Here is a 24,663-nt window from a genome sequence, read left to right on the forward strand (position 1 = left end):
GTACTCGAAGTGTGGGGAATATTGTGCTGTTAAACATAGGTCAGAGCCTATCCAGACCAGGGTGCGCTCAGCGCACACTTAAGGGTGCGCGTGGCGCACTGCTACTGTAGCCGGATTCTGTTTCTTTTAATTGATATTTTGGAAGGGATTTTTGGTAAATTCACTTAGGGCCGAGTTAAGGGCCACAAGACCAGTGGATGGAGTGTCATAACTCCACCTTCAACCACCTTCATCTTCCTACTTCAAGTTTAGAGAGAGAAACCCATTTGAGAGAGTGAAAGCTCAAATCAAGGAGGAAGAAGTTGATTTTGGGCCAAACCGCGTGTGTTAAAGTTGTTCATCTAATCACTAGCTACGTTGTAATTGTGGTGGTAAGCTCTAACTTTGATTTCTTTATTTTAATTTGTTTAAGGGTTATGGTTTGGGTTAGTGATGAACATAAAACCCATATTTGGTGATTTTGGGTGTTCGTGGGTAAGATTGGGTCATGAGGACCCAACGATGACTAACCTAGGGTTTTGGAAATGTTAAATGAACTTATGAGTCATAATTGGTTAGTTAATTACTAGCACACCTAGTTATTAAGCAAATGGGTGTTAATGGAGTTAGTGGATGACACGAAATGGGTGTGTGACTTTAAAATGGTTAAATGGGTAATAATTGAACCAGTTGGGAAAGATGGGTAAGAAATACCCTAATTGTGTATTAGTTAGTGTTGTTGGACCTTAGTCACTAGCTTTTAGTGATATGTGATGGTCTTGACCTTAAATAGACATTTTTGGTGAAAATGGGGCATTTAATGCATTTAAGTCATTAAATGCACATGAGTGAATGGTTGGTGTTTAGTCCAACTAGTTTGTGTGTTGATTGAGTACTTATTGTATTACGTACTTTGCCTTGAAGCTTGCAGAAGTATAAAACATTCACCGAAGGCGTTAAGGTGAGTGGAGTAATTATGCATGTATGTATATAGTGTATTTATTTATATGCTATGGTATGAACCACGGAGCCGGTAGTACCATAGTATGTGCGAGGGTGCTATGATATGAACCACGAAGCCGGTAGCATCATGACATGTGTGTTGTAGTGTGAATCACAGAGCCGGTATCACTATAGCACGAGTCGTTAAAGTGTGAACCACGGAGTCAGTAGCACTATAAAATGAGGTGTGAACCACGGAACCGGTAGCACTATAAAATGAGGTGTGAACCACAGAGCCGGTAACACCAAAGTGTGAACCACGGAGCTGGTAGCACTATAAAAGAGTATGACTCAAATGCATAGTGACGTAAACCACGAAGCCGGTAGCGTCATAGCATTACGTATGGTGTGAACCACGGAGCCGGTAGCACCATGACGCGAGAATGATTAATCATATAGTTTGTGTATTTGTTGTTTTATAGCATAATATATTATTTCGGTGAATATGCTATTAATTATGCTAGTTGCAGTATTTAGAGGTTATTAGCTTATACTCGGAGTTGGTATGCTAATTGTTATTACTAGCGATTATACGGTGTGTGTAAGTGTATGCAAGTAGGTATATTATATATATATGTGTATAATTATTGCATTCACTAAGCGTTTTGCTTACCCTCTCGTCGTTTATCTTTTTATAGGCTCCGACGTGGACAAGGGTAAGGGCGTTCGTTTGGATTAGTGATCCCGCTTCATTTTGATAGGGGACGCTTTTGGACATATAGCTTTTGGAGTTTGACCGAGATTTGAGTAGTTTAACCCTCAAACACCATACTCATAGTGTCGTTTGGAATTTAAACTAATGTGGTCAAAACTCGTGTTTTGTATGAAACTCGTAATTCGGGTCGATGTGGGCCCCGTTTCGTAAAACTTATTTTATTAATGAATCGTGTGAGTTTTTCATATTATAACATGTTGTGAAAAGCGTTTCGTCTAAGTATGTCGGGAAGTGGATGATCTTTATTTGAAAAATTGCAAATCCGGACAGAACCTGAATTGGCTTGTGCGCGCCGCGCACAGAGAGGGGTTGCGCGCCGCGCACTCCTTTGTTAAAAAAAATATTTCGCCTATTCGGTTGGATTTGGGTTAGGTTGTTACAAGTGGTATCAGAGCATGGTCTAAGAGATTTAGGCGACTTGAGATATGTGCCTAGACTTAGACTTGTATTGTGTATGCGCTTTACGCGGGACTTGTAGGATACGGGTCGGACCGGGAATTGGTTAGTGCCTAGGTTTAGGAGAACTAACTATGCGCTAATTGTTTTGTGTTGTGTTGCAATCATCAAGCGAGATAGACGTTGTACTAGCAAGTTAATGCGACGTGCTCGTCTAACAATGATTAGCTACCATTGTTACGGGTTCAAATCGTGTCAAACAAGCGATGTACGACGATTGTTGAATGTCTTGTCCTCTCGTTTCATTGTTTAATCTATTTCCGTTTTATAGTATGAAGACGAGAAACGGACCCGAGAACAATGATGGAGGTACGAGTGAGGATGTTGAGTTCACGGCCAAAGTTGAGGCCATCTTTAAATGTCAAAAAGTGGAGTTTCTCGAAGATGTTAAGAAGATGTTTCTAGATACGATTGACGAGCAACTAGTCAATGTAGTAAAGGAACAAATTAAGGTTGTCCTTCAAGAGGATAATGTTGGAAGGTGAGACTTTTTCTACAAGAATTTCAAGGATTCTCAACCTCTCACCTTTGAGGGTGAACGAGGCCCTCTTAAGAGTGCCCGTTGGATCTTCGATATGGAGGGGGCTTTCCGTACTTGTGAATGCCCTCTCGATAAGAAGACAAGGTACGGGTGTAGTATGTTGCGGGGCGATGCTAAATTGTGGTGGGACGCGAAGATCCAACTTTATGGTGAAGAACAATGTATGGATTTCACTTGGGAAGAGTTCAAGGCTGAGTTTTTCGACGAGTACCGAACTTCGACCGATCTTACTAGACTTAAGGACGAGTTGCGTGCCTTGAGGCAAGGGTCGATGGATTTGAACACTCTCAAATCTGTTTTCTTGTCAAAGATCCAATTTTGCCCGGAGTGTGTCGGGAATGATAAAATGTTGAAGGAAGACTTCTATCGAATCTTGAACGATAGTTATTAAGAAAAGATTAGTGTAAGCGTGGTAAAAAGTTTTGATGAGTTGTTCAATATGGCCAAAGGTTTTGAGGCGCTTGTGTTGAGAAAGAGTGGCTTTACGTTTGGCAAAAGGAAGTTTGAAGCTACTAGTCATTCGATCAAGAAAAGTAAGGCTGCGAGTGAGAGTGTTGGTAGTGTGAAGAAGGGTACATCCGGGGGTTTTGGACCCAAATGTTATAATTGTGGGTGACAAGGACACATGGCTCGTGATTGCACCAAGCCATCTTCAACAACCAAACTCACTTGTTAAAATTGTGGTAAGGAAGGGCACTGAAGGCCGGAGTGTCCCGATTTGAACACCGATCATGTTAAGAAGTTGGAGAAGGCGGCGGTTACGGCTCGGGGACGTAATTATTTGATGATCCATGAAGAGGCCAAGCAATCCAATGAAGTTGTCTCAGGTACTTTCATGGTTAACTCTAATCCGGCAAGGATACTATTTGATAGCGATGCAAATTTATCGTTTGTGTCTCCGCGATTTGTGTCTAAGCTTGATAAACCACTAGCTAAGTTAAGTAATCCAGTAGAATTTGAAATAGCGGATGGTAAGACGGTGCTAGGGGTTGATGTTTGTAATGATTGTGATATTGTGTTTGGTTTCGAAACGTTTAAAATTGATCTTATCCCGATGACCTTGGGTGAATTCGATATTGTCGTTGGTATGGATTGGCTCGATCGCTGTAGAGCCGATATTGCATGCCATGAAAAATCTATTCGTGTGAAGACCCCAAGTGGGGGAGAGTTAATAATTCATGGCGAGAGGCGGAGAAGACTTGTGCCATTTTGCACGTATGCACGGGCACGTCGTTTTCTTGTTATTGGTGGCATGGCTTTTCTTGCTCATGTAGTTGATACTAGTGAAGAACCACCATCCATTCGTGAAATTCCGGTGGTTAGTGAATTCGAAGACATTTTTCCGGATGAATTACCGGGTGTTCCGGCGGAGAGACAAGTTGAATTTCGCATTGAGTTGGTTCCGGGGCCTACCCCATTGCTAAAACTCCTTATTGTTTAGCACCAACGGAAATGCAAGAGTTGTTAAATCAAACCCAAGAGTTGCTTGAGAAGGGTTTTATTCGACCGAGTGCCTCGTCGTGGGGTCCTCCGGTTTTGTTCGTGAAGAAGAAGGTTGGTAGTATGCGGATGTGTATTGATTACCGGGAGTTGAATAAAGTGACGATCAGAAATCGTTATCCATTGCCTTGGATTGATGACTTGTTTGACCAACTCCAAGGCGCGACTTATTTTTCTAAAATTGACTTACGGTCCGGCTATCACCAAATGCGGGTCCGCGAGGAAGATATTGAGAAAACGGCCTTTCGAACGCGTTATGGGCACTTTGAATTTGTAGTTATGCCTTTTGGTCTTACGAATGCACCGGCGGCATTCATGGATCTTATGAACCGAGTGTGCCAACCTATGTTGGATAAGTCGGTAATCGTGTTCATTGATGACATACTTGTCTATTCGAAGAGTATGAAGGAACATGAACATCATTTGCGGGGTGTGTTGAAGACGTTGCGGAAGGAGAAGTTGTATGCTTAGCTATCCAAATGTGAATTTTGGCTAAGGGAAGTTCAATTCCTTGGTCATATTGTGAACAAAGATGGTATTCAAGTAGATCCGGGGAAGATTGAGACGGTAAAAAGTTGGGGACGACCGACTACACCTACGGAAATCCGAAGTTTTCTCGGATTGGCCGGTTATTATCGTCGGTTTATCCAAGACTTTTCTAAGATCGCTTCTCCATTGACGAAGTTGACGAGGAAGAACTCTTGATTTAATTGGGAAAATGAGCAAGAGATCGCTTTCCAATTGTAAAAAGAGAAGTTGTGTCAAGCTCCGGTGTTAGTGTTGCCGGAAGGGGTAGAAGACATGACGGTTTATTGTGATGCGTCTTTAAATGGGCTCGGGTGTGTTTTAATGTAAAGAGGTAAAGTCATCGCTTATGCCTCTCGACAATTAAAGGAACACGAAACGAGATACCCGACTCATGATCTTGAGTTGGTGCCGGTGGTGCATGCGTTGAAAATTTGGCGCCATTAATTGTACGGTGTTAAGTGTACGATTTATTCGGATCACAAGAGCTTAAAATATCTTTTTGATCAACGAGATTTGAATTATCGTTAACCTAGGTGGATGGACGTGGTAAAAGATTACGATTGTGATATACTTTATCATCCGGGTAAGGCGAACGTGGTCGCGGATGCATTAATTTGGAAGAGTCAACATCCGGCGATATGAGTAGGATCGTTACGCATGATTATTACTAACGATTTTCTTGTAAAGCTCGGTGAGATACAAATTGAAGCTTTTGTTAACAACAAACATGAGGAACGGATCGTGGGCTAAACAGAGTTTATTACCTTAGGTCTGCATGGTTTGTTGTCCTTTCAAGGACGAGTGTGGGTGCCTAGAATGGGAGATTTCCGATGAGTGCTACTTGATGAAGCACATAAGTCAAAGTATTCCATTCATCCGTGCGTGACGAAAATGTATCTTGATTTAAAGAAGGAGTATTGGTGGCCGGGCATGAAACGTGATGTTGTAATGTATGTTGAACAATGCGTCACGTGTTTGCAAGTTAAAGCCGAACACCAAAAGCCGTATGGTATGTTACAATCGTTAGAAATTCCGAAATGGAAATGGGAGCACATTACCATGGATTTCATCACAAAGTTACCAAAGACGGCGAGAACCCAATTTGACTCGATTTGGGTAATAGTTGATCGATTGATGAAAAGTGCTTTGTTTCTTCCCATTCGAGAAGCAATATCGTCGGAGACCTTGGCTAAGTTGTTTATCAAGGAGGTGATATCGAGACACGGGGTTCCTATATCTATTATTTCTGATCGAGATACTCGTTTCACATCTCAGTTTTGGGAAAAGTTTCATGAAGTTGTGGGTACACAATTGAAATTGAGCATGGTGTACCATCTTCAAACGGACGGTCAAACCGAACGTACGAATCAAACATTGAAGGATATGTTACGGGCGTGTATTATCGATTTCGGGGGTAGTTGGGATGAGCACTTACCATTGGTGGAATTCTCGTACAATAATAGTTATCATACTAGTATCGGGATGCCATCTTACGAGATGCTTTATGGGCGTAGGTGTCGAACCCTGATTTGTTGGAGTGAAGTGGGTCAAAGAGAAATCGGGAGTACCGATTTGGTGTTAGAGATGAATAGCAAGATTGATATAATCCGGGCTCATTTGAAAAAGGTTCAAGATAGATAAAAGGCGTATGCCGACAAAATAAGGCGACCGATTGAGTTTCAAGAAGGTGACATGGTGATGCTTAAAGTTTCGCCATGGAAAGGTGTTATTCGGTTTCGAAAACGGGGAGAGTTAGCTCCTCGGTTTATTGGGCCATTTAAGATTTTAGCTCGTGTTGGTGAAGTTGCGTATCGGTTGGAATTACCCGAAGATCTTGCAGGGATCCATAATACATTTCATGTTTCCCATCTCCGTAAGTGTCTTGTGGATGATTCTTCATGGGTGCAATTAGACGAGATTGAGCTAAACAATAAGTTAGAGTATGTTGAGGAGCCGATTGCTATACTCGATGAGAAGGTCAAAAGGTTGAGAAATAAAGAGGTGAGAACTTTTTAAGTTCAATGGCGTTGTAGTATAGGTTCTGAGTTTACTTGGGAGCCCGAACAGTTTGTGTTGGTTTATCTTCCCTCTTGTCATGCGGCTTGGATCACGAATACGCGCTCCGATTCAAGTGGGGGAGAGTTGTAAGACCCGAATAATTATTGTACAGTGGTGTAAATAGGGTACTTGAAGTGTGGGAAATATTGTGCTGTTAAACAGAGGTCAAAGCCTGTCCAGACCAGGGTGCGCTCAGCGCACACTTAAGAGTGCGCGTGACGCACTGCTACTGTAGCCGGATTCTGTTTCTTTTAATTGATATTTTGGAAGGGATTTTTGGTAAATTCACTTAGGGCCGAGTTAAGGGCCACAAGACCAGTGGATGGAGTGTCATAACTCCACTTTCAACCACCTTCATCTTCCTACTTCAAGTTTAGAGAGAGAAACCCATTTGAGAGAGTGAAAGCTCAAATCAAGGAGGAAGAAGTTGATTTCGGGCCAAACCGCGTGTGTTAAAGTTGTTCATCTAATCACTAGCTACGTTGTGATTGTGGTGGTAAGCTCTAACTTTGATTTCCTTATTTTAATTTGTTTAAGGGTTAGGGTTTGGGTTAGTGATGAACATAAAACCCATATTAGGTGATTTTGGGTGTTCGTGGGTAAGATTGGGTCATGAGGACCCAAGGATGAGTAACCTAGGTTTTAGAAATGTTAAATGGACTTATGAGTCATAATTGGTTAGTTAATTACTAGCACACCTTGTTATTAAGCAAATGGGTGTTAATGGGGTTAGTGGATGACCCGAAATGGGTGTGTGACTTTAAAATGGTTAAATGGGTAATAATTGACCCAGTTGGGAAAGATGGGTATGAAATACCCTAATTATGTATTAGTTAGTGTTGTTGGACCTTAGTCACTAGCTTTTAGTGATATGTGATGGTCTTGACCTTAAATGAACGGTTTTGGTGAAAATAGGCCATTTAATGCATTTAAGTCATTAAATGCACATGAGTGAATGGTTGGTGTTTAGTCCAACTAGTTTGTGTGTTGATTGAGTACTTATTGTATTACGTACTTTGCCTTGAAGCTTGCGGAAGTATAAAACATTCACCGAAGGCGTTAAGGTGAGTGAAGTAATTATGCATGTATGTATATAGTGTATTTATTTGTATGCTATGGTATGAACTACGAAGCCGGTAGTACCATAGTATGTACGAGGGGGCTATGATGTGAACCGCGGAGCTGGTAGCATCATGGTACGTGTGTTGTAGTGTGAATCACGGGGCCAGTAGCACTATAGCACGAGTCGTTAAAGTGTGAACCACAGAGCTGGTAGCACTATAAAATGAGGTGTGAACCACGGAGCCGGTAGCACTATAAAATGAGGTATGAACCACGGAGCCGGTAACACCAAAGTGTGAACCACGGAGCCGGTAGAACTATAAAAGAGTATGACTCAAATGCTTAGTGACGTGAACCACGGAGCCGGTAGCATCATAGCATTGCGTATGGTGTGAACCACGGAGCCGGTAGCACCATGACGCGAGAATGGTTAACCATATAGTTTGTGTATATGTTGTTATATAGCATAATATATTATTTCGGTGAATATACTATTGATTATGCTAGTTGCGGTATTTGGAGGTTATTAGCTTATACTCGGAGTTGGTATGCTAATTGTTATTACTAGCGATTATACGGTGTGTGTGTGTGTAAGTGTATGCAAGTAGGTATATTATATATGTATGTGTATAATTATTGCATTCACTAAGCGTTTTGCTTACCCTCTCGTTGTTTATCTTTTTATAGGCTCCGGCGTGGACAAGGGTAAGGCGTTCGTTTGGATTAGTGATCCCGCTTCGTTTTGATAGGGGACGCTTTTGGACATATAGCTTTTGGAGTTTGGCTGAGATTTGGGTAGTTTAACCCCCAAACACCATGCTCATAGTGTCATTTGGAATTTAAACTAATGTGGTCGAAACTCATGTTTTGTATGAAATTCGTAATTCGGGTCGATGTGGGCCCCGTTTCGTAAAACTTATTTTATTATTGAATCGTATGAGTTTTTCATATTATAACATGTTGTGAAAAGCGTTTCGTCTAAATATGTCAGGAAGTGGATGATCTTTATTTGAAAAATTGCAAATCCGGACAGAACCTGAATTCGCTTGTGCGCGCCGCGCACATAGAGGGGTTGCGCGCCGCGAACTCCTCTGTTAAAAAAAATCGCGTATTCGGTTGGATTTGGGTTAGGTTGTTACACAAGCGGGCCACAGTACAACACGGATGGCAAGTTCTACTCGTCTGGTGATTCGGACGATTTCTAAATGTTTAACTTAATTATCGTTGTAATTGTGTTGGATGTTTAGTTTTTAAAAACTTGTAACCGTGTTTGTTTGTGTTTAATAAAAGTTCTGTTAAAAATGAATGTTTTCTATGATAATTATTATAATTAATAATACGAATTAAATAATATTAATGTTAATAATAATACTAATAATAATTATTATTATTATAAAAACTCAAACAAAAATAAAAAAATAAATTAAAAATGTGGGACCAACAACCCCCATCACACCCCATCACGCCCACCATTACAAACTCCATCACCCCATCACCCTCATCACCTTTGACACATCAACACTATACCCCACAAAAACCCCATCACCCCCATCACCCCATCACCATTAAAAAGAGTCTAATAGCCATTAGGTGGCCCATTTCAATGTAATCGTTCTTCAATCAATATACATGAGTATATGACCCATTTATTTCTTAAAGTTTTAAAAAATTAAAATAATAAATTACAGTAGCTTACACATTATGATTGGTTTTTTTTTTTTTTCCTCCGCCTCTATTTCAATGTAATCATTCTGAAAGTCTATGCTAAACTTCAAAAGGTATTTTTTTTTTAACATCATTATGAGATTACTCAGTAGGACTTAATCACTCAAGCGTTCATCTCCTGCAGTTGCATAACCAGCCTCCAACTGCTGCCTAAGAGAAAACCCGGCCCGAGAACATTAGCGGTAACCCACCCCCCCCCCCCCCACCCCACCCCACCCCCTCTTCTACTCCACCTGCAACACGATGTATGGAAGACACCTTTGAGTGAAGGTATTACTCTGACATGTTGTCACCGTCGTTGTTTTTGTTGTTGTCGTTGTCATTATCGTTTTCGTTTTTTTTGTCGTCGTTGCTACTCCGTACTATTATTGTTATTATTATTATTTAAATTATTATAATAATGTTATTATTATTATTATTGTTATTATTATTATTATTATTATTATTATTATTATTATTATTATTATTATTATTATTATTATTATTATTATTATTATTATTATTATTATTATTATTGATGTTGTTGTTGTTGTTGTTGTTATTATTGTTTGTCAGTATTTAAAGGGTTGTGAATAGTTACAAAGTGATATTTCAAAACTTTTTGATAATTACTAATTTTATCTCAATAAACTACTCAAAGTTCAAGTATACTTGTGTTTGTAAGTGTAAACAAGATTAATAATGTAAAGAACACAAACACGTGGATTTATAGTAGTTGAGAATGATGGTAACTAATACGCCTTAACCACTCCTCAATTTCAGAATTAGCTTCACTATTAATTCTTCAAAACCAACGGAGATCCGATTGCAATTCTTGTACCTTTATAGGCCACGTCAAACATCTTTCTATCCTTTTGAAAGATCAAGCTAACTTAGATTAACTTATATTCACCTTGGGTAAATATTAATTTTCAATGAAATTGATCAACTTCCTAGAAAGTGGATCACTAAGTTAGATGATTTCTTTTTACAATGTACAAGAACTTCTCAATGATAATACGATTAACTGCTATATCACTTTAAGGAAGTAACTTATTATGTAAATTCACAAATATAAGAATTTAATAAAAGCGTTTACAAAATTCTACAATCCTTTGATTCTAGAATCTCTCTTGTTAATCACACAAATGAATATGAAATGAAGATTTGGTGATTCTCTCTGAAGTATTTTAAGTTTGAAACGCAAGAGGTTCAAGTCTACGAGTCACTCCAGAACCCCCACCCCCTTCCACTTCTCCCGCAACAAGATGTATGGAATGAAAGGACCCGTTCATATCGATTATAAACGATTCACAATAGTTGATTACATCGCGAGGTTCTGACCTCTATATGATATATTTTACAAACATTGCATTCGTTTTTTTAAAAGATAAACTTTCATCACATCGAACGTTGACAGGCATGCATACCATTTCAGAATATATCCAATCTATAATTGACTTAATAATAATCTTGTTGAACTCAACGACAAGAATGCAACGTCTTTTGAAATATGTCATGAATGACTCCAAGTAATATCTCTAAAATGAACAAATGCACAGCGGAAGATTTCTTTCATACCTGAGAATAAACATGCTTTCAAGTGTCAACCAAAAGGTTGGTGAGTTCATAGGTTTATCATAAACAATAAAATTCATCATTTTGATAGATCACAAGATTTAAATGTGCATGGTACAAATGGGCCCGAATCCTATATCCACCTGTAATGTACATGCGATATCTTTTAAATACAGTACACCTTTCTCTTGTACGAAACCATTTTCATAAATCTTAGAAACCGTACGCATATCTCGTGTACAAAATATAATACACAAAACCTGTGTATAAAAATCATTCTCTCGATACATAACATTCACTTTGCTTTCATCGCTTGGCTTGGTAACCGACCTTAACATATAATGCGCATCAATAATATTCTCAAAATAGAACATCTCATCTGTATAATATATAAACCTCGAAGTACTAAACACCACGCCCACTAGCTCTTCCGTCTAGTGAATATTCTGGGTGGGGGTGTTAAACCTGGTAGCTACCTTTAGGATTCGTGTGAATTAGGGGCCATATCCGTTTCCTAATTCTTAGGTTACCAAGCTATAATAATCAGGGGAAAATACTCACATCAATTAGTGGCAATTATAACGTCCAACTAATTCCAATATCATAATCAACAGAACCTCTCGTCTGTATAATAATTCATTCGAGGAATGTTTTGCTTGTGTCATATCGCGTCATACATTTATAAAAGTATTTCATGTATTCTCAGTTCAGAAATATATTTTAAAAGCTTTTAAAAAAACAGTTATAAAAACAGCGCATGTATTCTCAGTCCCAAAAATGTAAAGAGTAAAAAGGGAGTAAATGAACTCACAATACTGTATTTTGTAGTAAAAATACATATGACGACATTGAACAAGTGTAGGGTTGGCCTTGGATTCACGAACCTATATCATTTATATGTATATTAAAACACATGATGACAATTAACCAGTTTTTATTTATATTATCAATATACTTCTTAGATTAATAAATTTATTAGCTATTCATTTATATGTATTTTAAATACTTAAAATTTATATATATAACCGATTTAAAGTATACGATATATCATTTATTATAAATATCCTATATTGATGTTTAGAATTATCATATTATGTATTAACACTTTATATTAATATATTTGTAATATATATTTGTAATGTTAATAATAATAATAATAATAATAATAATAATGCTAATCATTTTATTAATGATAATATATATAATGTTAATAATAATAACTCATCATAACTTAAATATATTTATTTTTTAGTAATTGAAATAAATACTTAATATTATTTAAAAAAAATTATCAATGTTAAAATATTAGAAAAATATTTTAGCTTTAGTATTAGAAATCATAAAATAATAATATTAGTATTAAGTTTAATAACTTCAATAATGATTGTAATGATAATAATATTAATGATAATAATAATACTAATTATAACGATAATAATATTAGTAATAATATTAGTAATAATAATAATAATAACAATATTAATAATAACTAGATCATAAGTTTTCTACCAATGATAATAATAATGATAATACTAATAACAAAGTGATAATAATAGAAATTATATTAATGTTTATAATGAATCTCATAATATTAGTATTGGTAATAATAACATGTACTTAAAAAAATAACAATAATAATAACAATCATAATAATAAAAATAATAATATTTAATAATAATAATAATAATAATAATAATATTTATCAATAATAACAATAATAATTGAAGGATTACAACCTTTGGAGAAAGCTTAAAAAAAATTACGCCACTGGAGGGACTCGAACCCGCGACCTCACGAATACCCGTTAACACCTCAAACCATTGGGTTGTTGCCCTTTTTTCCGTTTTAAAACCCCTTTTAATTTATATGACCCGTAATTAAAAATGATTCAATTCCATCCCCTTCTTCAACCACGTAATCGACCAGAGGTAAAATCATTGACAACAACAAATTAACTAAATGATTTATGTTCCTTAACTAACACAGAAACGTTCATGATTCATTTGAATTGGATTTTATAACAGAAAAACAGAAAAGAAAAGATTAACAGTCTCGTTTTGCAACCTATGAACTCCAAAATAGAAATTGACTTTTTAGTATGTTTCAGACCATGATTACAACATGAAGTATGTTCAAAATCCCTCCTATAAACTTTATAAATCGTTAATTTATTCATAAATAGCAACTAGAGTTCGAATTTCACGAAGAACACGATGTTTGACTTTTTCAATTTGAACTTTTGACCTTAAAATTAGAACTTGATATAAGGTATTGGGATTTGAATTTTTGCAGATAGTTTAAACATGGGATTCCTAATAGAACTACATTTAGAGATTTTGAAAATTGATTTGAATTCGACCTATGGCTAAAAATAACCACGTACAGAGTACCTGACCTGTTTCTATTTTTAAAAGTTTGATTTCTGAGTAACAGTAGGAATTATTAATCGTGCTATTGATGATGATGGGAGTATTCTTGTGATTGAGGTAGTTAATAAAGATTAATTGTTGTTTTATAAACCAAAGAGTGGTCGACAGAATCTGAAGCCAGATAAAACGAACAAAGAAGAAAAACAGAAAAAAAATATTAAAAGCAGATTCTGATTCTTCATAGATTGGTACGAATGATATAGATGTAAACGATTTTTAGGAACAGAAACAAAAATCAAAAGCAGTTTGATAAGGATAGGAAACAGAATACATTCCTTTATGTAATTATACAAGTATATACGGTGTCTGTATATGTAATTATATATGAATATATCTGTATTTTATGTATATATATATATATATATATATATATATATATATATATATATATATATTTATATATAACTATATTTATCTGGATAATATATCTGTTTATATATTTAATTATAAATATATATAATTCATAAACATTAATATTAATAATGTTATTAATAATAAAATACTAGTACTAATAATAACAATAATAAAGTTATTAATAATAATATCGAAATACTAATAATAATACTAATAATTATATTAGTAATAATACTAAATAATAATATCAAATAATAAATAAAAACAATAATACATATATGATAATAAATTTAATATCAATTAATAATAATGGTGACAAAAAAAATACGATAATAATAATCCTATTAGTTATAATAATATTAATATTATTAATGATAATAATAATATTAATAATAGTAATATAACAACTTATACATATCATATTTTATATATGTCTTTATATCTTACATTAGAATTTAAAATATTGATAATACAAGTATTTATTTTAATAATAATAATGAATTAATATAACATTTATATTTTAACTTGTAATTACTTCTAATATATTATCCTTACATTTCATTAATTATGTATTACTTATTTTATATAATAACATATTCGAATATTTATCATTTATATATTTTATATATATTATAATATAATAATTATTAATAACAATCATATATATATATATATATATATATATATATATATATATATATACACAAATTCATTATACTTAATTCTAATGTTTACATTATATTCTATAATTTCAAATTATTATATATACATACATTTATATACATATACATATTTATTTACAAATAATTGTTTCGTGAATCGTCGGGAATAGTCAAGGTTAAATGTTTTCATAAAATAGTTCAAAAATTTCGAGACTCATTATTACAAACTTTGCTTATCGTGTCGAAATCATATAGAGATTAAGTTTAAATTTGGTCGGAAATTTCCAGGTCATCACATGGAAGACACCTTTGAGTGAAGGTATTACTCCGACATGTTGTCGTCATCGTTGTTGTTTTTGCTCTTGTTGTTGTCGTTGTCATTGTCATTATCGTTTTCGTTGTCGTCGTTGCTACTCCGTATTATTATTGTTATTATTCTTATTTAAATTATTATAATATTATTATTAATTATTATTATTGTTATCATTATTATTATTGTTATTATAATTATTATTATTAATTATTTGTCACTATTTAAAGGGTTGTGAATAGTTACCAAGTGATATTTCAAAACTTTTTGATAATTACTAGTTTAATCTCAATAAACCACTCAAAGTTCAAGTATACTTGTGTTTGTAAGTGTAAACACGATTAATAATGTAAAGAGCACAAACACGTGGATTTATAATGGTTGAGAATGATGGTAACTAATACGCCTTAACTACTCCTCAATTTCAGAATTAGCTTCACTATTAATTCTTCAAAACCAACGGAGATCCGATTGCAATTCTTGTACCTTTATAGGCCACGTCAAACATCTTTCTATCCTTTTGAAAGATCAAGCTAACTTAGATCAACTTATATTCACCTTGGGTAAATATTAATTTTCAATGAAATTGATCAACTTCCTAGAAAGTGGATCACTAAGTTAGATGATTTCTCATTACAATGTACAAGAACTTCTCAATGATAGTAAGATTAACTGCTATATCACTTTAAGGAAGCAACTTATTATGTAAATTCACAAATATAAGAATTTAATAAAAGCGTTTACAAAATTCTATAATCCTTTGATTCTAGAATCTCTCTTGTTAATCACACAAATGAATATGAAATGAAGATTTGGTGATTCTCTCTGAAGTATTTTAAGTTTGAAATGCAAGAGGTTCAAGTTTACGAGTCACTCCAGAATCCCCCCCTTCCTCTTCCACTTCTCCCGCAACACGATGTATGGAAGACACCTTTGAGTGAAGGTATTACTCCGACATGTTGTTGTTGTCGTTGTTGTTTTTGCTCTTATTGTTGTCGTTGTCATTGTCATTATCCTTTTCGTTGTCGTTGTCGTCGTCCCTACTTCGTATTATTATTGTTATTATTCTTATTTAAATTATTATAATATTATTATTATTATTTTTATCATTATTATTATTGTTATTATAATTATTATTATTATTATTATTATAATTATTATTATTATTATTATTATTATTATTATTATTATTATTACTTGTAAGTATTTAAAGGGTTGTGAATAGTTACCAAGTGATATTTCAAAACTTTTTGATAATTACTAGTTTAATCTCAATAAACCACTTAAAGTTCAAGTATACTTGTGTTTGTAAGTGTAAACAAGATTAATAATGTAAAGAATACAAATACGTGAATTTATAGTGGTTGAGAATGATGGTAACTAATACGCCTTAACCACTCCTCAATTTCATATAATTGAGAATTAGCTTCACTATCAATTCTTCAAAACCAACGGAGATCCGATTGCAATTCTTGTACCTTTATAGGCCACGCCAAGCATCTATCTATCCTTTTGAAAGATCAAGCTAACTTAGATCAACTTATATTCACCTTGAATAAATATTAATTTCCAATGAAATTGATCAAATTCCTAGAAAGTGGATCACTAAGTTAGATGATTTCTTATTACAATGTACAAGAACTTCTCAATGATAGTAAGATTAACTGCTATATCACTTTAAGGTAGCAACTTATTATGTAAACTCACAAATATAAGGATTTAATAAGAGCGTTTACAAAATTTCTACAATTATTTGATTCTAGAATCTCTCCTTTTAATCACACAAATGAATATGAAATGAAGATTTGGTGATTCTATCTGAAGTATTTTAAGTTTGAAATGCAAGAGGTTCAAGTCTATGAGTCACTCCAGAGCTTGGTATTTATAGACAAGAGAATGTAAACTTCCTGGCAGTCTGGAGTCGAACTTGCGGTAGACCATCCATCAACCGTACGCCCGCTGCTCTGAATTTATATATGTTGAAGGGCAACTGGACCTTGATATTTTGAGTTTTTACTTTATTGTAAACTTCTAAAAGATGGGTAACAACCTACACATGTTTAATAATAGATTGTTTGAATTCCATTACATTTATTCATTGAAAGTGACTTGTCACCACCAAAGAGGTAAGTTCTCCTTTCTTGACACCAAATAACTAAGTGCATTTTGTTGATATTCAAATCAAGAATTCAGACATAATATGTAAATTTCTTTAGTCAATATGTCATAAACAAACATCTTTGCTTTAATCAATAATAAGTACAATCAAGAATAATTTCAATTTAAAAAAAGAAAGAAAGAATAATTTCAATTTTTGCTACGGGTTTATCTATTCATATTATCAAGGTCATTAATATTTTGCATCCATGGAAGATAAGGTCATTACTCTATAGGATTCCATTTGCAAACTTAGTCAAATAGTCAAGTAAATATATATATCATAATTTAATGAATCTTATTCTCAATATGCCTAACATGTGGTTTCGTATGGTTTCATCTTTGATTATTGTTCTTTGATCATTGTGTTTATATCTAAGTGCATATACTTGTTTAAGTCATTGAGTTAAGATCATTACATGTTAGAAAATCATATTTTTAATTTGTTTGAATATAATTTCATATGATTTTTTAATGGCGGTATTATGGTCACTAACAGGGCCATTAGTCACCCACCCAATTATATTCAGGAAGTCACAGGTCATTCTCACTTCCTAAACCCGTTAAGAGGAAAACTCGGGATATTGCACCCAAGGAAAACCTCTGAGGGAACTTTTCTAGATATAGGCAGAACTCACCATTTACTAGAAACCCTAGAGGACTGCGTGATCAACTGCAAAGCAAACTGTATTATGATATCCTGAAATGAGACTCAAACTCGAGACCTCTCGGACACCAAGAAAGGCGGTAACCACTCAGCTAATTGAATATGATTGTAATTCCATACGATTTTATCCATGACGTGTATATATATATATATATATATATATATATATATATATATATATATATATATATATATATATATATATATATATATATATATATATATATATATATATATATGCGCATACACTTGTAATATCTCATTTAACTAAGATGTTAAACAATTCACAAGTAACTAATGTCAAACACGTGTATTAGGATGTGCATCTCCTTGTTGGGACATGGTGACCATTCTAAGATATTTATGTGTTTATAAAGTTTATCTGTATCCTATGGTGACTAATTGTGATAATCAAGTTCAAATATTAAAAGTTGTAGAACCTTGTTAATTATGAGTTAAAAACTAATGTTATGAGGATTAGATAAGGTTTTATTCATTAAAAGTGTCAAATCATGAAAGGTGATCATTAAATTTCTGAAGAGCTTTTTGATCAGAGAAGCTGTTGCCGATCCACGGCTCATCCATGGGTTCGACCATGCACCTTTGAAACCTTGTGGTTCCAAAAACATGCATGCAGACCATGGGCGGTCGAACCTTCGATCCACCCATGGGTTCTACAGTATTCATGTTGCTTTTTATAAGATGACACTTTTGACACTTTGAGTTTACGTGTTATGTGTTTCGGTCGTTTGCTAGAGAAGATGAAGGTTTATGAACTCGTATTTTTACTTTAACATACGTGTCATCGGTTAAGCTAAATGTCTTCATCAAAAATATAGATCAACATTTGAATATTAACGTTAGATATAAACTATTATTATTATTATTATTATTATTATTATTATTATTATTATTATTATTGTTGTTGTTGTTGTTGTTGTTGTTGTTAATAATATTATTATTATTATTATTATTATTATTATTATTATTATTAACCCTTATACACTAATTGTGGTGGAAAACTTTGTACTTTTAGTTATAACTGATTGTAGTTTTGAGTTTCCGTTCACATTATAATTGATCCCTCATCTTTGGCTATATTTACACAACGGCCCCTCACTTTCTCAGGGGTAAAAAGTGTAAATATCTAATTTTATTAAAATAAAAGAAAATAATTCCACCAAAATTTATAACGGGCTCTGTCTTCTCGCTCGGCGCGAGTTAAATTTTTTCGAGACCACCTTTTAACTCGAAAAAATCTTACGAACCCAACGGGACTAACTATACGCGAAACGGACACTTCTCAAAAAACGCTAAACAAAACGACAGCCCTTATCTCTCCGCTCGCCGCGAGTTAAATTTTTTCGACATGAACGTCATACTCGAAATAATTTTATGAACAAAACGATAAAAAGTACGTTTGAAACGGACACTTTTTAAAAAACGCTAAAAACAACGACAGCCCGTATCTTCCTGCTCGCCGCGAGTTATATTTTTTTGCCAGCAACGTCAGACTCGAAATAATTTTATCAACAAAACGAAACTAACTACGTTCGACCGGACAGATTTTAAAAAACAGTAAAGACGACAACATCAACAACGACGCTTAATACATGGGTCGTGTTCCCCTCTGTAAATACACAACGCTATGAATACGCAGGCCGAAAGTTCCCGCCGCATCGCGCGGGCCAGACCAGGACTAGTTATTATTATTATTATTATTATTACAATTATTATTATTACTATTACTGTTACTATTATTATTATTATTATTATTATTATTATTATTATTATTATTATTATTATTATTATTATTATTAATCCATTCTCTTTATAATCGTTTAAAAACATCTCCAGCTTTTATATTATATAGTTTTTAAACCTTAAAACTTTATATATCATAAAAAGTATGTACTGAGTATTATTTGTATAAATCTACATACAATTGTTTCCTACAAGTATTACTTCTCCTGTTTCATTATAATTGTCAACTATTGACTTTCTAAAGTTTTTTTAATTTTGACTTTAATTTTTTTATTTTTGTTATATAATATTTTATGTAACTTATATGAATGAATTGAATAAAAAATTTATTTTCACTAATATAACCTTTTTCTAGTATTATATAACATAAAAACTTAATTTAGTGTCAGTTTTTTTTTAAAAAAATAAAATAAAATTCAATAGTGGATTGTTAAAATGGAATGGAGATGGTATTTGTTTTTATAATTATAACTTAGAGTATTACACCGATAGTCCCTATTGTTTACACTAAATTATATCATTGATCCCTATCTACTAGAAATTGTACAGATCATCCCTGGCTATATAAAAATTGCAGAGTGATAGTCCTTATCATCAACTTTCATTAAACTATTATGTTAAATGTGAATTACAAGACAAGTTTCTATTTCTTTTAACTTAATTATAAGTTCAAGCCATAGTGCAAATGTAATAAAAAAACATGTTTGAGAAGTTAAAGATCAATTAATCCAATGCAGTAAGTTCGTCGATAACCTTTATGAAGACAATTATATGTTCATCCAAGAAAAAATGAGGATAGCAATTACATAACTGGATTTATTGTATTTATTCCTTCGTTATTGATATTGGATATACTACTTCCAAATCTATTAATCCAAGATTCCAAGTACAAGAATTTTGTTTTACATGTCTTCTCATGCTCTTCGGGAAAATATAAACTTGATAGATTAATTGTTATATTAATTGCCAATCTCTTTATTTATAGTCAATATGGATTATATAAGTAGTTGAGTTGGGAACTAGAACGAATGGTGAAAAGGTCATGTTACCCTTCAAAATTTTAATTTAACGAAATGATTTTTTTTTTTTTGGAACAGCAGAAGATTTTATTAAGATAAAAAAAATCCTAGCAAGAAGCTAGAAAAAAAAAAAAAAAAACGTGCAACAAAACTTACATAGTGTCCAATGGGTTTTGCAACCACACGGACCAATTAATCCTAGCTTTTTTGTATTTAACGAAATGATTTAGTGAAAGTTAGTGACAAGGAATACCTTATCCAATCCTCATATAGTCAGGAATGATCAGTATAAATATCGAAAGATAAACTTTAATCTGAAATATCTTTATGCCAAACAGGTACACCACCAGACATAACTATTTGATACTTTCATTTTCTACACCCGTTAGTTGTTTTAATTTATGCAATTACTTATGATATTTTTTGACATTATTAAACTTATTCTTATTTGTATGAATAAATTTCGTATATACAAAAGACATACTTTTTACTTATTGAACATGTCTCTTAAAATTAATATGAGAACCCTGAATTTGGGGTACTTCATTCTCCAACTCTTTTGTATGAACTCTTTTGTATGAGTGTAAACGAGCTGAGCTGAGTTCGAGCTCGTTTAAAATTCATAGAGCTCGAGATTGGATCATTTGATATCATGTAAGTTCGAGCTCCTCTCGAGTTCGACTCGTTTCCCGTGATATCTTTTGGTAATTATTATTATTATTTAATTAAATTATATTACTTATTTATTTTTGTGTATTTTTTAATCTAAACAAGCATGTGGTCGTCCGCGCGTTGCGGCGGCCACCTGTATATATTATGTTCGTACTGAATTTATCATATGTGTTGCACCGGTAAAGTGGTTCTCGTTAGTTAATATCGGAAGTGTTTATAAAGGTGTACACAATGCATTCAAAAATGCTACTAACACAGTCATTCAATATTGGCGCAGACTAATGAAACGTTACATAACTTCAATTGTGGCCAACCTTGGTCTTATTTAGGTGATGCGTTTAAGGATATTTGATTTCAACTTCAATTGCAACTTTGCATACAACCTGAAAAAGAAAAAGAAAAAAACAGTTTATAACAGCTCTCTCAATTAATAATTTTGAAGAACAGTCGGCATAATAATTTTAAATTGTTAAAACAAAACATGGATGTGCAGACAACAAATTAAATTTTCTCCCCAATTAAGACCATTGAATTTATATAAATATATATGTACTATAATATGTATGTCATGTAATATGTGACGACCATTAAATTTACATAAATATAAATGTAATGTAATATGTATATGTGACATGTATATGTAACATATGTATATGTGACATACATGAGTATCGACATACCTAGGCTTTAGCAACACAAATCAAAATCCAGATCGTCAATTTTGGCCTGAATTTCAGCAGTTGACATTAAACGATTACCTGATACAAAACCATAAAAATTTTTGCCAACGTCAGTAAAAATAAAAAATAAATCAAGACTCATTTAGAAAGTAAAAATATATATGAACCATAGCAGCATTTGCGATTAATGGAGGTGGCACGTAACGATCGACCAAAGAAATAAGTAAAAACAGTACCAACATCTACAACACTAACATTCGTAGACACAAGTTGGCTATTTGCGTAGAGGATAATAACGGGAAAATAAAATCGGAGTCGATACTCCCCGATTGGTCACCAGAAACATCACTCTAGTTGTTATCTTTTTCAGTCTTCTTCTATTTGACATTATGTCATCAAAAAACTATTGTTCTACAATTAATGATGTAAAAGTACAATATAACTAATAATACATAACTTCCATACCTTCCCTTTCTTTTATGTGTCAGCTGCAATATTTGGATGCAGGTTGCATATTCTGTAGTTAGTTGGCTAGAGCATAATGTTTGTTTTTGTAAGCTGGTGGAACTCTATCACCTACAGAAAAATAATGTGTCATTAATGTAGTAAACAATCTTTGCAGTGATGCCCTTCTCTAATTCACTCCTCTTAGAAATTCAACCAAAAAAAACGTGAAACAACTTGCAGCTGATGAGAAAGCAATATAATTTGTATACATAACTGGTTAAACTTTTAACTTTAGACACTAAATTAGGTGGACATTATAAAAATTAAATTTGTAAGTTAATACAACACAAAATTGTTAACTATATGCATACATTACTGACAAATAGACAACACATCAACTAATACACATATTATAAGTTGCAAACGTAAACACTAAATACCATTCTTACAAATAATTAGTGCAACTGGTAAGACAACAGAATTTAAATACCTACACAATAGTGATTATGAAAGTCAATATACGTGACCTAAAATAATAACGTTACAAAACTAAATAAAGACGAAAAAAACTTTAAAATAGTTAGAACAAAAAAGAAGTACAAATGTATCGAAACAATTTACCTGTTATAATGATGGCTTAAAGTGAGTTTCAATTCACGGCAATTAACCAAAATCAGCAAACCTACAAAATCCCTTCCAAATACAAAATCTGTATAACTTTTAAACTTCGAAATACCTAATTTTTTACTATCCAACGTTAGTATAATCGGCTACAATCGAAAAATTAGCTACTAAAAATTTAAAGAAATCGGGAATCGCAAGATACCTTATCGTTGACTGTAACGACTGTATGAAGAAGAAGAAGGCATGTGTATTTAATCATCCGGATTAAACCAACGAAACCCTAGAGCGGTGGTGAAGAAAACACCACCTAACCTAACCCTGGAACAACCGACGGAGAGGATAAAATCAACAAACACATTTTGGGGAAAAAACATACGGTAAATGAAAAAGTTAAAGGCGGGAGCTGAAACAACGACAGTGGTGGTTAGAGCAACGACGATTGACGTCGTTGGTGGTCTCCCTGCAAAGTACTGTTACAGAAACTCAACTTAATTAAAATAAGGTGGGCTTTGATTAAACAAACAAAGGAATCAAACCACGTTCACAATTAGTGACCTTATATTCATAATAATCATAATTTCAAAGAAAGCAAAGTGCTATGTATTTTAAGTAAAGTAATACGTAAAACTCAATCAAAACTTGCAGACTCGAAACCCGTCTTCCACAAAGCTTCTAAACCTCAAGGCGATCAGCTTTTGAAAGGTGGCATCAAATGTGTACACTAATATATATATGAATATTAATACCAAAAAGTTAGTATGTTATGTATATATATGCATTCATTTAAGTAAACGATAATACGAAGAAAGAACTCAAATTAAAAAAGATGTCCTTTAACTGACCATCATACCATCATCATTGGAAGCCCTAAAATCATTAAATCATTATTCATTTAATCTAAAATGACATTTTGTAATTACACATATAAAAACACCGACTAATTAATATAATAAACCAAAATTACGCGTGTTAATGATATCGTAATGATAAGTGAATCTTACTTGAAGATCCTTGAGCTCAAAATAAGCTATCCAGCAGCTGCACGATCAATGTCATTCATGTGTTTAACAATAATCTAACCAATATTAACAAAAACGGTTATAACTTGACATAGACATAAAGATAATAACCAACACTACCAACCTAAAGCAACTTAAATTTCTTACCAAAATATTAAGTACATCTTTAGTATGACAATGTATAGCGACAAAATATTTTAAATAGAGGGAAATTGAGGGTTACCCTAACTAATCATTAAAATATAACTTTTGGTCAATCCAACTTGCAGCCATACACAATACGAACCTTGCTATGCTGTTACGGTTACATAAATCAATAATAAAATTTATCGAAAAATAAAGCAAACATACAATAAATCAAAATATGAAACCGATCAATAAAAGAGCAGATAATTTAATCTAAAAATCTGGAACCCTAAAATTTACAAATTATTCATAATGAAGCAAAGATTTATCTGATATACTACGGAGGAGACGATCACGTTAGCTACGACGGACAGAGGTACAGGCAGAAAAGACAACGGGGATGGCGACGGATACGGTGATGGCGACGGCGATGGAAGCATTGGAGGCGATGGAAGCATTGGAGGTGATGGAGGCTATGTAGAGGCGCGATAACCTTCTGGGGTTATTAAGAATTCCAGAGTGAGCGATGGTGGTGATTATTATTAGACTATTCTGGAACCAATTTTAATTTTGAGGGATGAATCAAACCCTGGGCGATGACATCGCCAGA

At 33.5% G+C, this 24,663-nt stretch overlaps 1 long non-coding RNA gene across 4 annotated transcripts; it reads right to left on the reverse strand.

Moving 5' to 3' along the window:
* Window positions 1–21,293: 21,293 nt before the first annotated feature.
* On the reverse strand, window positions 21,294–24,663 carry LOC139842724 (uncharacterized). 4 transcript variants are annotated; one of them, XR_011757450.1, is made up of 6 exons: window positions 24,151–24,663; window positions 23,111–23,946; window positions 22,906–22,977; window positions 22,303–22,413; window positions 21,838–21,915; window positions 21,294–21,540 (listed from the first exon to the last, which is right to left on the reverse strand). It is a non-coding gene; the product is annotated as an uncharacterized lncRNA (long non-coding RNA). The 4 variants fall into 4 exon arrangements; XR_011757449.1 differs by having other exon boundaries at window positions 22,906–22,966; window positions 23,111–24,663; XR_011757447.1 differs by having other exon boundaries at window positions 23,111–24,663.

This window comes from Rutidosis leptorrhynchoides, chromosome 4 (assembly GCF_046630445.1).
Source record: "Rutidosis leptorrhynchoides isolate AG116_Rl617_1_P2 chromosome 4, CSIRO_AGI_Rlap_v1, whole genome shotgun sequence".
Classification (NCBI taxonomy): domain Eukaryota; kingdom Viridiplantae; phylum Streptophyta; class Magnoliopsida; order Asterales; family Asteraceae; genus Rutidosis; species Rutidosis leptorrhynchoides.